This window comes from Plectropomus leopardus, chromosome 23 (assembly GCF_026936395.1).
Source record: "Plectropomus leopardus strain MGB_pleo_1.0 chromosome 23, ASM2693639v1, whole genome shotgun sequence".
NCBI classification, from domain to species: Eukaryota; Metazoa; Chordata; class Actinopteri; order Perciformes; family Serranidae; genus Plectropomus; species Plectropomus leopardus.
In genome coordinates this window covers 10862332-10875343 of record NC_142198.1, presented here as the reverse complement: position 1 = coordinate 10875343, position 13012 = coordinate 10862332, and the positions used below count along the sequence as shown (strand labels likewise).

General features: G+C 37.9%; 1 protein-coding gene across 4 annotated transcripts in view; it reads right to left on the bottom strand.

The window, feature by feature from the left end:
- Nucleotides 1–13012, bottom strand: part of kcnip4a (potassium voltage-gated channel interacting protein 4a) — a 155230-nt gene that overhangs the window by 134947 nt on the left and 7271 nt on the right. The window lies entirely within an intron of this gene.

Below are 13012 nucleotides of genomic sequence, written 5' to 3'. Positions count from 1 at the left end.
CCCTTAAAACATATGAAAGCCTTCAACACACTCACTCACACTCTCACACTCTCACACACACACACATACACACACACACACACACACATACACACACACACACACACACACGTCTACTCCCTGCAACAGATCAGTCTCACATCAGAAAAATCTAAAGTTTCAATTTATCAGTACCACAACGCTTTTCTGTTTTAGACTAAAATGCATCTATTCCAACAAGTATGAATGAGTCCAGGGTTCCCCACACATTCATTTATTTGTGGTGGCCCACCAAGATTAAAACATGGGCCTCTGCAAATACATTTTCTGTTTTTGGAGCTGGACCATTCATTAGGAGTGCTTTTGAAAAACATATACAGTTTAATTATGTACTGCACCTTTAAGAGCGCAGCATACTAGCATAAAAATACAGATAAAACAACAAGCAAAAAAGCATATTTAAAAGTCAGCTCTGACCGGAAACAGATCAGTTATCGAACCTGCGAATCACAAACTACAGCTGAGTCAAAAATAAATTAATAAATAACTTGTGGAGAGCTCTTCCTGTGCTTCGTTTATGGACACACAAAACTATGTGAATTTAGATAGGGTACAATGAATAATTGAAAGGGACACACACGTATTACTTTTTTTTTTTTTTTAAATGACTGCTTTTGTAGAGAACATTTGAGTGTGACCTTATGGCTTTTGTTTCATAAAAAAAAGTTTTATTAAAATAAAAAAACTCAAAGGATCCGCAGCCAGCGCCCTGGGGCCACACACCACAGGATGCTCAGAGGTCCCGTGTCCTGATGTGACTAATTGGTGTTTACTGATGCTGATATTCACCTTCTTAGCTTAGCTAACATGCACTAATTTACACTAACTTTTAGACATACAACCTGAAGTACAGCTGAGGTTTATAGAAATGTCACTAGTTTTGTAGGTAGCTGACAAATTAAACATTTGACACACTGATGGGAGGGAAATAATGAGTTGTAACAAGTAATTACAATTTATGATCCATGCTGTCGTAAACCATTCCCAGCCCTCAAGAAGAATCAGCAGCTGCCATGTTTTCGCCATCAATTTTGTGACCACATTGTGACAGCTGTTAATCAGTTTCCAAAAAAGCCAAAATGAAGTTTTATGTCTTAAATTATATGGAACGGGAATCAGACTAACCCTGATACGACTTCAATTATTCAAACAAAGCAAGGAGAAAGTCTCTGAGTAAAGCAACAGGAAAGAAAATCATTTAGAAGAAAAAAGAAATAAGGGAAAAACAAGGCAGGAGAAGATAATGTTTTCACTGTCACAGCTTCAACAGATGGATGGCAACAAAGGAAAACAAATGTTACAATAGTTGAAGTGCAGCAGCATTTGTATACTCTGCTGGAATATCTGTGAATCTGAAATATCCCTACAACTCCCAGGACCACTCCCCTGAAACTGACCCTTTCCTCTGATCTCAGTGTGTGCCAAATTCTTTTTTATCATTTTAATTAACAAGACAGATACTTAAAATATTATTAAAGATAAGAAAAATGATAGGGCAAATCAGTCTAACTTCACAGCATAGCTAAGCATTTTTTGCCCCACTACCAAAACTCTGTCCATAGGAGTTTGGTTAAAGATGATGCATTCCACAGCACAGTCATTAGACTTTACTGCCCTGAATTTATCACCACAGTGCTGATGTCTTCCAGAATACATTGGCAGCAGGATTTTTGTCAGCACTGCTCAAAGCAATTCTTTTATTTATGCTGCGACATACAGTAAGTGTCAGAAATTTACATACACCTTATGCAAATGAGTTGTCCTCGGTCTTCGGCCAAATGGGCATAAGCTTACGTTTAAATGCGCATAACATTAATTGCCGTGCAGTGATGGATGGCTATGCTTAAGGGGAGACAGCAAAGCTAAATCTAATTGCTTCCCCTGAGATGAGCAGAGCATATACTGTGCTGTGCCTTAGAAGACAAAGGGGGGTCTTGGACAGGGAGCTGGGAATAGAGCCATCCTTTCCCAGCAGGCCGAGACACACGCCTGCATGGAACGAGCGAACAGATTGGTTGCAGTGTTAAGGCATGATATACCCATCCTGTGTTAACACTTGTTAGGTGAGCACATCCTGAGGTACGTCCACACCCTGAGGGAGAGGGCTTGAAAGCTTTGTCCCCAGTATATTGAATAATTTACATTTCAGAAGCCATTGCTGCTTATTGATATTCAAGAAGACCTTAGCCGAGCACTGGTTAACTCCAAGACTGGGTAAAGTGGACTTCTGTGTTAAAACCAGATTTCTCAAAGCCGCTACAAATCAATATTTTGCTATTAACAGTTAGGTGAATGACTCCATGTTTGTGAAAGAGACCACTGGTAGAAAAATATCCACAAAAGATTATCACCGAATCGGGAAGGTCCCTTCAAATCAACGCACTACTTTGGTTTTATGACCCAAAATTTGACTGTTTTTTCTCAGTTTCACTTTCACTTTCCTTTCGAGATGAAGCATACACCTTTTTTTGGCAGAAATCTCTGATTAAACCAATACACACAAATGGTCAAGCACCATGCAGGTGACAGACAAAGGTTGGACAGCATTTAGCAGCTTAAGTGCCAGACAGATTTCTTGTGAGTTGGTTGAGACAAGATCACAGCAAAACGAAAAGTGAATACTGCTATTAGATTTATTATGACTACAAGTGAATGCCATGTTATTCAGTATATGCTGGATGTATAAAAAGGGAACTGTTTGCTAACATGTTGCGTTTACAGCTTGCTGTTGTTGTTGTTGTTGTTGTTGTCGGGGGATTGTTGAAAGAGTCTTCCGACCCAATCACACTTGGTTATGATTATCTGTCCTGCCTAAGTCAATCCATAAAAAATGAATACTGAAATATAGTCTACATACATTAGCTGCTAAATGCAGACTTCTAGGTGCTATACAGTTTGTGTATGAGACGTACGACTGAGCCTGTGGATTCCTTGTGCACTTAAATCTTCATTGTTCCTCTAATACAGACACCTATTGATTATGTCAGAAGCAATTTGCTGTAAGGCATTCAGAAATCAATTCAGACAGCCACCTCATGTGGAATGGATTTAGAGTAATATCATATTATATTATAAGTACAGAGTTGGTATTAGACATCAAGGCTTGGTTGAGTATGGAGGAGATTGAGTAATACTACATTTTTCCTCCAAAAAAGACAGACAAAAAGCTATTACTAGAGCTTATTTGGAATATTGGTTGTTTGATATGCTCTTGTGCAAGCAAATTCTCATTGGTCAAACAATTTGTGTTACTTTCATTAGGCCGTGTGTCCAACAAAGCGTTTTTTCCCCATTTAAAAGCCATGTGCTCATCCAACAACACCCAGCTGGGGGTGTTTTTGGTTTTTCAGCTGAGACGCTTTGGTTGCGTCTGGCTGTTATGTTACAGAACATCTGCAGAATTAAAAATGGTGCCACGAGATCAAATATGCTCTGGCCCTTGCTTTCCATAAAGGGAAGGCTGAAGCACGTAAGGAGAGAGGACGGACTCGCTGGTCTTTATGGCCAGCAGTACTCATTTCTTCACCATTGTTGTTGTTATTCTTCACCTGTACACGTAGGATGTGACAGCTGGTCCTTGTGGCATTTCTCTCTCCTCCACTGTGACTGGAGGGCTGGGTAAAAAGTGACAGTGATAAGAACACCATTTTACTCAAAGCTGAACATTTTTCATCTGTTAGCAACAAGAAAAAAAAAAAGCCAAAAGTGCAGCGCTTAGTGCAGAATAGACACACTGTGCCTCATCAAACTGCTGGCATTTGTCAGATAGTGTAAATATGCTGCACTTCCATTGCAAATGAAACGCTTTGGTGGACACAACAAAACCAGGTGGAGTGCACTCAGTGCACTAGTGCCAATTTAGCTAATCCAGAGATAACATGCAGATTTTTTTAACCAATGGATTGATTGAAGAGTAGGTAGAATTTCCAAAATTTTCTTTGATGACAGTTGTGTACATAAACCACCTTGTTCTGAACAGACACACTGTTGTTAATTTGTGACATGACAAAGTACAGCTGAAACTGACAGCTGAAACTGATGACATATAGTTGTAACGCAGTGAAGAGTGTATCAAAGAGATTAAACTGTGGTATTTTATCATCTGAAGAAGCACAGGTGTTTATTTACAAAATAGACTTGATTATTGATATTTATTTTTTTTCTATAATATCAAAATATATGTTTGGCCCTCATTTAACAGTGATCAAGGTTGTTTGAGTTGATTTAAATTGAAATTGAGCTCTGATAGTATGAAGTATAGTTTGTTGTGCTGAGATATCCTGGGAAACTTCTTGTACTATGATGCATAGAATTTAGAATTTAGAACTTAGAACTAAGAACTCTCTTGGTAGAGTTACCTCAAGAGAACTGTGGTAAAAGCAGTCATTTCAGTTGAGAGATCGCAGAGGATTGAACACACTGAGACATTGAGAAGCAAAATACCAATTGCACTTGCAATTATTACTCTGAAACTTCCGATGGAACTTTCACAAGACCCACCTTTTATGGTGGTAAGTACTTTTGCCTAAATGTGCAGTAAGATTTCATTTTGATTTAATTGATTGATTTTGAGGAAAGACATAAAATATCCTCATTGTCTTTTTCTCGGCTACTAGCCATTTTCTGCCTGGCGCTAGGCCATTAGCACTTTTTGAATTAATGTTGGTATCATTAATGTCATGATACCAAATTATGACTTTGATATGATACTTGTATCGATAAAGGCACTGAAATGATGCCATGGCAAAAACCTTGAACATATAAATAGAAAACTAGAAATGTGCTGAGTAAAGCACAGTCCCACGCAAAGGAGGTGTATTAAGTCATCTACTTTAGTGCATTACTGCAGGCTAATAATCCTAGCAAGACATACAGTTATTGGCATTATTATTTTTATTTTCAAGCTCAATACAATTGTTTTTTGTGCTGTTACATTTTTTTTCTTTTTTTTCCATATTTGTTGGTGTGTTTTGATGATAAATTAGTACATTTATAATATAAGAAATGAGATTACTGTAAATAGTTAGATCAAGGCCATAGTGTTATGAAAGCTTTTACATTGTGTGCAGTAATCTGATTCCCCTATAGTTGAGTTTGTGTGATTTCTTTGATGGACTATATATCTGCAACCAGGTATCACTTATTAAACATTTACAAGACTCAATAGGCCTCCTATGAAATAATTACTGACAAAAATATGTATGTAGTGATTACAATTAGCAGTACTGATTGAGTTTAAATGGATCATGTATAACTGGTATTGTTGATCTGCATAACTGTGAATATAATTTTAGCAACTTTCAAATTAAGGTGAAGTTAATGTTACCATTGTTTTGTTTGCGTATAAAGATGTTTGTCACATTGTTAAGCTAACTGAAAAGTTAATGCCTAATTAACCAAACAGCCTTTAAAGACCCTTAATATTCTCCTCACATTGCAATGGTGAAAAAAGTTTGCTTGTCAAAAAATGAATCACACTAGTTTGTCATATCTGGGTACTATTTATTTTTTCAATCACATTTATTACCCGTTGCTTTTTGAACAAGTTGGCATGTCTTTCGGTGAGATGTTTTGCTACGTTGGATGTGTTATCTCTCTTGGCCTGCGTAGCCGCTGTCATATACCAATGCAGTTCATAGGAAATAGGGCTCTTATTAAACACTGCTAATCTTAAAAAAACAATGCTGATAAAACTGGGTATTGTATCATTGTTAAAAACGGGGTATCGCAATGCCTTTCTGATGTCAGTATATGGTGCAACACTAGTTTAAACGTTAAGGGAGCGTTGTGTGATTGGACGAAAATGGTGACATGGACAGATATGTATCAATATTTTCACTATTTATCAAAAACACATGATCATTGATAACTGAATTGATACATCGATCTAGAGTGATATATCATTACACTACTGATTATCAGTACACAACAAGTTGATGTTGTATTTTTGTGTTTCTAGATGAATCTCCATGCCCCTTCTGTGCTTTGGCAACACCAGCAAGCACAGGGCGGAGAGTTTCTGGCACAAAATGCCCAGCACCTTCAGAGAGACAAGATCCCTCTGGACAACAAGGCTAACTGTCTCTTTACCAGTGATAGTAAAAAATATGATCACCTCCAGCCTGAGATTATCAGAGTGATGGAGAGCCAAGCTTTGCATCACATCCAGAGCAGCGGAGATGAAAGGTCTCTGTTGCATGAAGCAGCAGGATGTTTGAAACTTGCTCTGGAGGAAGACATGCTGGAGGGGCAGATGAAGGCAGAAGCCAAAAAACTTTTGTGTGACGAGACACACATTAAAAAGATGAAGGAGGCTCTGGAGATGGAAAGGCAAAGACTGACCAGAGAGAGAGAGGCCTTTCAAAAAGAGAGTGCTCACATGACTGAGATGAGGAATGCCTTTCAGTTGGAGAAGGACAAAATGAAAGATGAAAGAAAAGCCTTCAAGAAAGAACTCAAGGCACACTGTAAGAGAAGGAAGGCATTCAATGCCGAAAAAAATGCTATATGTGAGGAAAGGAAGGACTTCAAGATGGAAAAGGAAGAGATGGCTATGGCAAGAGAGGCCTACATTCAAGAAAAGTCAGACATGCAGAGGACGAGAGAGTCTTTTGAGTTGGAGAAAGAGAACATGAAAAAAGAAAGAGAAACCTTCAACAAAGAACTCAGGGAACGTCGCATGAAAAAGAGGGCTTTTGAAGCTGAATGTGATGCTATGGCTGATGATAGGGAGTCCTTCAAGATTGAGAAGGAAGAGATGGCAATGATGAGAAAGGCCTACATTAAGGAAAAAGCAGGTATGCAGAGGATGAGAGATGCCCTCCAGCTGGAGAAGAACAACATAGAAAAGGAGAGAAAAGCCTTCAATAAAGAACTGAAGGAAAAATGTAGGAGGAGAAAGGCTTTTGATGCTGAAAAAGATGCTATCTTTGAGCAGAGGAAGGCGTTTGAGATGGAAAAGGAAGAGATGGAAAACATGAGAAAAGCCTACATTCAAAAAAAGTCAGACATCAAGAAGATGCAGGAGACTCTGAGCAAAGAGGCAGACTTGATGATGCAGATGAAAAATGCATCAGTGGAAAAAGAAATACCACCAATCAAAACGGCCATTAAAACCAGTGCTGCCAACATGTCAGACAATACATCTTCCAGCTTCATCTCTGTTTGGACCTGCAAGGATGAACACAACAACTGCAGCTGCACCAAGAAACCTAAACCTCCAAGATGCATAAGAAACAGACTCAGAAATCTCTAATAAGATTTCACAGGCATTCAATTAGACATGCATATGCATGGCAATGCCATGTAAATACTTTAAATAAAAGTCTGTTGTGTTTTCATTGATAAAAGGTCATTATTTTGAGTTTTATAGGAATCCTATGTGTTTTTTGGAAGTTTAAGAAAAATCTCATCAAAAAACTATTACAAATGAGAAAAAAACATGTATTACTGATATTTAGGACTGCGCAATACATGACATTACATGACATGACATTAAATGGCAATTGCTAATTACCACAATAACCTGTCAGTAATTGGAAGATGGGGAATATTTGTGGAAGCAAGATGATTAAGTCAGTAAGTTCAGATCAGTACATCAATTTGATGTGATACGATGCAACTCAACGAGAAACTGCTGCTAAAAAGAAGTCCTTTTTCATTTTGATTGAAGTGGTAGTAAATGTAGAGTATATGCTTCAGTTTCATCACCAAAACTTTGCAGCAGTGAATACATTTTCAGGTTTTTTTTCTTGTCCCATGGTAAATACTCTCTGTATAAACAGAAATGTATTGAGAGTATATGTAGGCAGGGGCATGTGTAACCTTCCAGACCGGAAAAGTAGGACTTCATGAAAGCCACGGGGTAATTTGAACTTTACAATATACCATGCAATGCTGTTTTGTGGAAAGATATCAAACACTGAATTCTTTCCACTGAGTTACTTCTATATTTATTAATGTTATCCCTTCATTTAGTTAATCATCTTAAAAGAAATGTTTCAGAAAACAACTTCACATTGCATGCAGTATTTCTTCATACACATGTAAACAAAGACACTGTCACAGCCTGAGGCCACACACAAACAGCTTCCCCTTTTACTGAATAATTATGAGCATTATCATGTCATGTGTTTTACCTCAGGTCCTTTCTGAGTGTGCCCCTTGCCCATGTCTCATTTTTTAAAAATGCATTTGGATTTACATACTCAGCTGTGTTTCTGCATTAAAATAAGATGCCCTTTACAAGCAGCAAACAAATGAAATATTTGACATTCCAACAGACTTTTTACTGGATTTCAACTTCTGCTGTAAGCGGTGTTCCAGTGGATACACAATGCAGTTTAGTTTAGGATAATTCCTGTTTTTTACAACTTGGATTTTATTGTTGTGATTTTGCTCAGTCAACAGATTGTTCCCAACATATCCATATGTCCAAAAGACTGAGCTGCTTGCCCCATCAGACTTAGTTTTAACTGTGTTTCCAGATGTTAGCATTTATTAATTAGCATCTGATGTCATCATAATTTAAAGAGGTGATAGACAAACTTCTTAAAATGAGATACATCTTATACTAAACGTCCACAATCTTTGAACACCATCATGTTCCTGAAAGAATGGAAGTCTCCACCATTTAAAACAAAAAATATCAGGATGCTATGATTTCTGCATCAACACTTCAAACGCCTATTTCAGGGAGCCAACATGCGAAACATTTAATTAAATGTGTGTTTGCAGTGTTAAATGAAGAGGTTCAATGCAGTCAGATTGCATCAATGTGATCAATGTAATTCACAGAACTTCCCATACTTTTACTTCCCCTGTCCCTTGAAGCCCGACCGTGACTCCAGCCTTTTTGTCTCAGTGTTGCAGGAGATTTTGGAAAAGCTTTAGGAATATTAACAACCTTGCTGTCTCAGTATAAAATGATGGAAGACACACATTCAAGACAACAGGCTCATTTCAACCAAGCCCTGCATTTCCATAAAACCTTGCAAGGATAACGCAATAGCCCATTACAGAAGCCATTAACCGTAGCAAAGGAGGTTGCTGCCCAGCAGCATCAGCAACATAACATGAATTCAACCCCTTTATTTATTTATTTTTTTTTACGTTCACCACTACATTAATAAGTAGAGTTCTTTAATTGCCTTCACTACTCAGGTGTAATGTTAATTCTTAGGGGTACAGCAGCTGAGTGGAGACTCCTACGTATATGTTAAATCTTATGGAAATTAAAACATTAATTTAGGCCTACATGTAATCATTATAAAAGGTTGTAATGAAATCTACTGTACTTGGAAATACGCCTGTTTTAATTCCTGTGTGTCCAGTATGAAGCTATGGTCCAATAAAAGAAGTGGATGGAAGCCAGAAAGTATTATTCTTTTCCTCACAAGATTTTCCATGTCTTCATAGAGTGAAAACCTTTTTTTGTGTCATGTATATTAGTTATATTAGTTCTTTCTTGAATTTTTTGTTTTGTTGCTTTTGTTTTTGATTGATTTGCTGTATATGAATAGGCTGTATGCTACAATTACACTAGAGATGCACAATATATATTGGACCAAAAGTTACTGGATGACAATGGGGCGTTTTTACTGTGATATTTTATTCCGTTAATTAAATTATAGCCGATTTTTCATTTATTTACCATTTACTATGACTTTAACACCTTTTGTTCATCTGTTGTGAAGGGTTATATGGGGACAGGGGTATTGAGGGCAGGCGATTTGTCAGTACCCCAGGAAATCTCCCTCTTTTCCACAGTCTACTGTTGGAAGGTAGGAAGAGTCAGAACTGGTCAGAATTTCACAAAAATGTGAAATTATTAGTTATCACATCAGTCATGAGAAGTAGATAATTATCTTTCTTTTGGTATGGCCTAGAAAAAAATCTATATCATGCATCTCTAAATTACAATCTAAGCATGACGACTTTTCTGCCCTGTCAGTCTCATTTTTTGTCTGTTTTGCTTTGTTTTGTCACAATGGCATAAATACATAAATAAAACAAAGATGGGAAACATTGCATTTTAGCATTTCTAAACCTTTAAAAACTATTGCCTCATCCGAGTCTGCCCCAGAGAAACTTTACACACACACAATAACAACAGCCACTGCAGAACCCTATAAAAAGATACTGCCACAAGTCAGAACCATAAATCAGTGCTCATTATTCTCTGTTGCAATAGCTTGAAATGCTGCTTTCGATGGCATCTCTCCTTCCCAGCTCCAATGTCATGGTGGTCAGACACCCTACAGTTCAGTGTTAGCCGGTCAGTTGGTAGTCACAGCAGGGCCAGGCAGCATTGAGCTATGTTCATCGAGGCTGTCTCTCTCCAACACACACTTTCCCTTCCCAATTTCTCACACACCCACCGTGACCTTGTCCTCCAAAGTGACGGCTAAAATTAGAAGAAAGCATGAGGGGAAACAGCCCTGTGGATTAAACAAACTGCAATGCAGTATTTAAAGATGGGAAATGTAGGCTCATCTTGGTGAAGTCACAGTATATCCCGGATCTATTTTCTTTCTCGTTTTGAAACACGAGAGCTCCATAACTACGTCCTTGCGGAAACAGTAGTTGTTCCTTTATTTAGTTAATCTGACCTGAAATCGATACAATCACCTCTTGAACCATGGCCCGAGTAATCTGATAGTCGTCCGATACCGGCCTTTAGAAAACCAAGATCAGTGTCAGATTTGCAGAAGAAAAGATCTCTAGAACTTCTTTCTGTAACCTTGCACTAAGAGAAGCTTCCTTCCCAGTCTGGTTGTATGTACAGAGTCCTGCAGGCCCAGAATGCAACTGGTTTATTCAAATTACAGCTATCAACAGCTTTGGTTACAAAGGTCACACAAGATAATGAAAAATGGGCTGTGATACCAGTCTAACAATCTTGCTGATGCAATTATGTGTCAATCACAGCATTTGTTCATTACCATGCTTCAATTATGCACCAGTATTAATTATTGCACGAATAAGGGTTCAGCACTTTTTAAATGGGTAATTGACAAAGCTCTTGGAAGAAGGCAACTCAGCATAATGAAAATGAATAGTGCGGACAGTCCATCAGTTCACATTTCCGTGGTCTGTCTAAGACTTGCTTCCTCTTCCACTTGTTAAATGGACTGTGGCAGTGGGGCCAATGTAGCAGCCAGTTTGAGAGCAGGAAAAAAACATGAAAAAAGTAGAAAATCAAACACACGGCACATACTGCTAGGAGAAAGTTGTATGTATAGACACACATCTTTGAAGACACACACTTCTGAACACATACAACCTGACACAAACCCACACATACACCTCCAGAGACACGCGTCAAAACCTTTTACCACTTTTGCCCTCTGTGAGTGTGTGTCGTTTTCTGAGTCAGTGTGTTGGAATGCCTCCATAAATTATTCAGCCGCAGCGCCTGCTATCTGAAGATAACAGTGGCTCTTTATCGGTCAGCGTGTACAGAGACACTGCGCTGGTGACTATACAAGCACCTAGAGGGATTTGGGACACCTTAGGTGTAAGGATGCGTGTCACTGTGGCAGTGAAGCATACAATGGAATATAGCCTATCAGCAGGTTTACGTTGTAAGGTCACTTTCATTTTCTCTGGGGATACACTTATTTTCAGCTCATCAAACAAGGGGCAATTTTTTGCCATTGCATAACCAATGTAGAGTAAAGCTCAGGAAAGTTATCATCTATATTTGTATAAGCAATGAGGACAAACGCAGTTGTTTTGAAGGAAAAAAAATCACTACTGACAAGAAATCTTCATTACATGTTGTGAGAAACGTCAAAATGTCATGAGAAACATAAAATACAGCCTAACCCAGTGGTTCCCAACTTTTTTCTTTAAGGGACCCCATTTATATCATTGAGTTAACTGACGCCCCCTGAGTAAGGGTAATACTTTATGGGTATGAAATATTATTTTTCAAGAATAACAATAAAAATACTGAATAACTGATAAACTTTAAAATTAACCCAAAAAGTGAACAGGAGAACTGAAGGATGTTTGTATTTAAAAAGGGGGATTTTGATTAATTTTGAGCAGATTACTTCTTTTTAATACTACACCAGAAATGGATTTTTGGATATTTTATATGCCATATATTCTGCTCCTAATTAACAGTCCAGCTCCAAATATCTCTTTGTGGTGTCAGGTGATTTAATTGTGGCGGTCCACCACAAATAAATATTATGTCCATATTGCCACAGACGCCATTAAAAATGATCACCTGGTCTGCACTTAACTATGTACAAATATTTTTGTTCAAAATTAAATTAAAAGCAGAAACTGAAGAAGCAGCCACTGCCAAAACAATCAGTCATTCCACTTGTCAATCAACAAAAAATGTAATAACTGATTCATCATTTTTGGAGCAAAAATGCTCCATTTCTCCTTTTCAGCCTCTACATTGTGAATATTTCCCAGTTCAAATTAATCTGTACTGAAAAAAGGCAGCTTCATCACCAACTATATAATCCTAACCTGGTCTGTGTGTTATGTAAGACACATTAGACTGTAATGCAATGAGTATGCACAAACCCACACCTGACCTGATATTAACTCATACTAAGCTCGAACAGGTAAAGGGCATACAGACGCATCTTCTTGTAATATCAATACATAAAGTATTTAAATACATAACACAGCAAACGGTGCAAAGACATCTACCCGCTGTATGCAGGTTTAAAGCTTAAGAACTGGCTGAAAAATATATGAAGAGTCTTTTCTACTGAGACATCATTTTCTGTGTATAACCACTTGGTGTCAGCCTTGTACACTGCATGGATGCCACAGCTGCAATCCAGTAGACACATTTCTTCCTTTCAAGGTTGAATGTTAGTTGACATCACATTGAAAAACATCTACAAATAATGACTTAAGCCAGTGTAGATAAGCCTAGTGGCAATCATTGTTATTCTCCGCCAACTGTCATTATATTTCCAATCTATTTTCAGGTCTACCA